The following is a 5,375-nucleotide window of genomic DNA, read 5'->3' as shown; positions in this document are numbered from 1 at the left end:
TGTGTTATTGCTCTCAAACTCTCTAATACTGGTCACTGGAAGTTTAACATGGCGCATCGTGGCAAAGAATTCTCTGAGAATCTGAAAAAGAATTGTTGATCTACATCAGGCGTCCCCAATTCCAGTCCATGAGGGCCTGTGTCCCTGCAGGTTTTAGATATCACCCTGGGTCAACACACCTGAATCACATGATTAGTTCATGCCCAGGCCTCTGGAGAACTTCAGGACATGTCAAGAAGGTAATTTATCCATTCAAATCAGCTGTGATGGATCAAGGGCACATCTAAAACCTGCAGGGACACCGGCCCTCTTGGATTGGGATTGGGGACTCCTGATCTACATAAAGATGGACTAGGCCATAGGCCCCCAATCCCAAAGACAACTGTGTCTGGCCTACAGTCAAGCATGGTGGTACGATGTCATTGTATGGGGCTGCATGAGTGCTGCTGGCACTAGGGAGTTACAGTTAATTGAGGGAACCTTGAATTGTAACATGTGACATACTCAAGCAAAGCATGATCCCTCCCCTTCAGAAACTGGGCCACAGGGCAGTATTCCAACATGATAGTAATCCAAAAACACACCTCCAAAATTTCCGCTGCCTTTTAAAAAATAAACTGAGGGTAAAAGTACTGGACTGGCTAAGCATGTCTCCAGACTAAAACTCTATTGCACATCTTTTGGGCATCCTCAAATGGAAGGTGGAAGAGCGCAAGGTCTCTAACCTCCACCAGCTCCATGATGTCATCATGAAGAAATGGAAGAGGATTGCAGTGCCTGTGAAGCTCCAGTGAACTCCGCATTCAACAGAGTTAAGGCAGTTCCTCAACCTTATGAAGAGTACATTTACACAATGACTGAAACTAGCACCTCTGACTAACAATGGACTATGAGGTTAGTTCCTTGATCATTAATATGCCAGTTGTCATCACCGTTGATCACTTGAATGAGTGACAAAACATTTCTCCCACTGAAAACACTACGTCCACAATCAACTTTCTGGGACAGATTATCACTTGTTTTTGTCAGTGTCTGTACCTAAACAAGAACAACATTATAATAATACTAATAATAGGTGCATCATAATAATGACAATAATGATATTAATATAATAGCAGAAATATTGTTTACGTTGAAGGGACTCAAAGTGCAGCTTCCTTTTGTGCATATTCAGTTAAACCTTCGCATTAGATCAACAAACTAAAAGAAGTCTGATTTCTAAATGATTTAATGTTCAGCTGGAGGAACAGACACAAGTTTGAATGTTTCACATGAAGACGAAGGTGCAGCTCAATGCTAGTGCTAAATGTCAGTAAAAACTGCGATACACACAAAGTGTACAAACTATTTAACTGTTGGACTCAGTCGTGTCGTGTTTTACAGTCTCTGATTAAACATTTACTTTATAGCGTAACACAATAACAAAAAAACAAACAGAAAAACTCTTCTCTGTGTAGAGATTTTTGGGTCAGCTGGACCTATTTTCTTCCTACCTTTGTTTCTTTATTTCTTCCTCTTTTTTGTGAAGCTCTGTTACTAAAATGCAGATCTAGTTGCTTGCTCAGGATCCAGCTGAACTAAGAATGAAAAAAGCACCTTGAGTACACATGATGAGTTTACTCAGAAACCAGTATGACCATCTCTTAGGTACTAAGTCCTTTCTAGGTTGTTTATTTTAGAGGATCATTTGCATCACTTCAGTATGTCTGTAAATAAAAAGGAACATGTATCATATTTGTTGTGAATTTAATAGTGCTTAAATGTGATGCAACTGTGCCACATGTGATATTTAATGGCATCCCTTGTCATGGTTATGGGTCTTTTGACTCAGCATTTTGAGTGCCATGCCCTTTTGTATTATTGTCTTCTATTTTATATAACTTAATTTTCAGATAGTTCTGTTGATATTGAGTTCTGTTCCCTATTTAGTTCATGTCTGTCTAGGTTCTTCCCATGTCTGTGTCTGACGCAGGACCCTGTAACATGCACACACACACACACTCTCGAAAGTGAGAGGAATTGTCCTTAATTTATCCTTAATTTATTATTGGCAATAGAAGTGCGGTTTCGGCCATGATCGACGCAGAACGCAGACACTCCTCACTAGGGATGGGTATTGTTTAGGTTTTATCCGATACCGGTGCCAGACCGGTACTTTTGAAATGGTTCCAGTGCTTAAATAGATAACACAAACTTTGTCCAAAAACCTCTTGTGTTTTTATTTTTAGAAGTCTCTTTTTTTCTGAAAATGATAACCAAGTTAGCCTTTTCTGTTGATACACCATACCTCCTTTAGTTGGAAGTAGTGCTTCAACAATGGAAAACAGAAAACTTTATCCTAAAACCTCTCATGTTTAGTTTTTTGTTTTGTAAAAAGATAACAATGTTAGCCTTTTTTGCAGCTCTAGGGTATATATGGTATTACTCTATCAAACAGGAAGCTGCATGTAACTACGACGGTGTTTGCTAGTTCACCTTACGTGCATTAATGTAATAACGCGGTTAGCCTACTCAACGTAAATTACACGCGAACAACATTAAGCTACTCACCCAGAGAAGAACGGCTGCTGCAATCATCATCATCCGTCATCATTTCTGCTACACTGGCAGGGCTAGGGGCCAGGACTCTCCTCTTCAGGTTCTTGGGGGATGTTGCTAACTCTGGGTCCGATAACAGGCACCACACCTGCAGTAGATGTGTTTGGTGCTCAGTCTTGCAGAAAGCTATCAAATATGGTGCATTTCTCGACTTTTATGCGTCGCCAGGTGTTTCATCAGATTCGAGGTGTTACCTCCTTTGCACAGTATCAGCTTAAAGCACTTGTTGCAGGCTGCTGAGTTTGCATCTTTTGCTGTGAAGTACAGGCAGACTTTTGGCCGCTTTGCCTTGGGCATTTTTAATCTGTAGCTCTGCTCTAAAAGAAGGTACTTACCTGGGCCCGCCTACTATCCTTGGAAACGTAAAATGATTGGCTAGAAGTGTATCACAGCTCAGGAAAAAAAAAAGCACCGAAATAAAGCACCGAAATGTGCGCTGCTTTTCGGTCTGGTTACTACCGTTTATGTCAGAACCGATACCAGTACCCATCCCTACTCCTCACTCTGTGGTGTAATCTATATTGATGCACATGCATGTGCCACTAGGCGGCAGTACTTACCCACTAAACAGGAAATTGGGGGTATGTAAACAGCCACAAGAAGAAGCTATATTAAAAGATTGTTGTTGCTCCACGTTATTGCTTGAGCAGGAGTTTTATTCAAGAGCCCAACACAACACACTCCATGCCACACACCTATCTTGTCAGCTCTGCGAGCTCACTGCGTCACTCCTCCACTGCAGCAGGCCAGAGACCACACCTCCACCACACTGTGTCTTCCCCACTATGTTGGTTATGGTGTCATGTCTCCAGTGAGCGAGTATCTCAAGTCCCCTGTGTTTAAGTCTCCCTTGCCTTTTGTGTGTTTTAGTGATGTCTTTGTCTCCCATCATCTCCTCTTGTTTGCATGTTTCCCTCCTACTGTTTTATTTGGTCTCTGCTGTTAGTCATGTGTAATGTCCCCATTCATTTAGGTTCCCATTCCCCCCCTCCTCATGTTCATTCCATGACTGTCCAGAATATTCAAAAGGCTCTGTGCCATGTCTCTATACCTCCTCAAATTAGCAGCCTAAAAAAAATAAAATAAATAAAAATGACGTAACATGACATTAAAATTGGGGTCTTAAAGCCAGTCAGCCTCACATTATGTTTCTCTTTCCTCATTCTGTTCTCTGCACCGGGTTTACTGCAAAAATGACTGAAAGTACAAAAACATGACATCATTTCAGACAACCATTTTAAAACTCCGTTTGATCGACTGGAGCTTTTAGCTGTTTATTTTGTTTAATACTGAAAGGATAAATAAGAGTTTGGCACTCGTAAACTACAGAGTTCAAGAAAAGCTAAGGACTATTTTTGACTGTAATAGTATAATAATAACTATATATTTTATTTATAGGTGCCTTTCAAGACCCTCAAGGTCACCTTACAATAGTACAAAACAAATAAATAAAAACATAAGGTAAATGAAAATTTTTAAAAAACAAGCATGAAAGTATAAAAGCTAAAGAAGGTAAAAATAGACTAATCATTATGAAGGGTATGCAGTTGTAACTAATGTAAGAATGGTGGAATGATTCACACAGGTGGGTGATGTGTTTGTAGGAAAGTTGACTGCGATGTAACCTTGGATGTAAAAAAATGCAGTCTGCATTCCAGTCAAATACAAAAGGCAATGTGACAAAAGCATATAGTTCCTCCTCAAAGTTCCACTAACAGCAATAACTGATCCTTTCTGCTATACAGCATTTATGCAATTAGAAAAGCTAAATGAAACATTCCAAGCAGACCTGTTTCAAATACTGTTCACATGAACTTAGAGGTATTACCTCAGCAGGAGAATTGACTCTGGTCAGCTGACAAATACAGCAAAAATTTAATCGAGAATTTTGTTGTCCAACAATTTAATTTTACTGATTGTAATAAATGTAAAAAATCTGGCTTTCAGAAGAAGGACTAATATGTTTATTTATTAGATTAAAGCTTTCAGGAACAACCTGCATTTTAGGTTACATCAGTAACCTAAAAGTCTCTATCAATTATTTTGTTTTTGAAGGTACACAATCATTCATCTCAGGGACTCATACAGAATATAATCAATACAACTTTCTGAACAAATCTAAGAAATAGCAGGATGCTAAAACATAATAAAAATGAGGAACTCATCTTTTCTTTTCTTCTTGTTAACACACAACTAAATATAATCGTAGCCAAGGTGAGATCACCTTTATTCAGCCCAACATATTTTTAAAAAGTTCATTATTTATTGAACTGAACTTGATGTGAAAAGCTCTTTATTTCATTCTGTTTCGTTCCAGTAAACCTTCACTACTTTCCCTCGCCTTTAACATGAACTAGTGTTTCATTAGAGTATGTCAGCTGCAGAAATGTTATACTGATGGAAATATAACAAATGAGGTTAAATATTTCTAACAAAGATGAAGTTTTGTGCAAATAATCAGCTTTCATGTCCACAATATTTGTCTACACTCACGTAACAAGTTGCTCAAGAAGTTAGACAAACGATCACTTCAACTTTGTTCATATTTCTGCTCGGACTGGATTTAATAACATGTCTGTAGTACTAACATGGGGCGATCGTGGCTCAAGAGTTAGGAGTTTGCTCTGCCATCACGTAATGTCGCATACTGCTGTTTCTGATGTCATTTAGAAAAAAAAAAAAAAAAAAAAGAGCTCATACTCAATTTTAGCAGCAGTCATTGTAACACTGATGATAAAACTTGTGTAAAATTGCAAAATTGTAAAAATAAATTTAAT

The sequence above is a fragment of the Pundamilia nyererei genome, unplaced genomic scaffold, assembly GCF_000239375.1.
Source record: "Pundamilia nyererei isolate P.nyererei 1_Seehausen unplaced genomic scaffold, PunNye1.0 scaffold00777, whole genome shotgun sequence".
In the NCBI taxonomy this organism is placed as follows: domain Eukaryota; kingdom Metazoa; phylum Chordata; class Actinopteri; order Cichliformes; family Cichlidae; genus Pundamilia; species Pundamilia nyererei.
Note: the sequence above shows the minus strand (reverse complement) of the source record.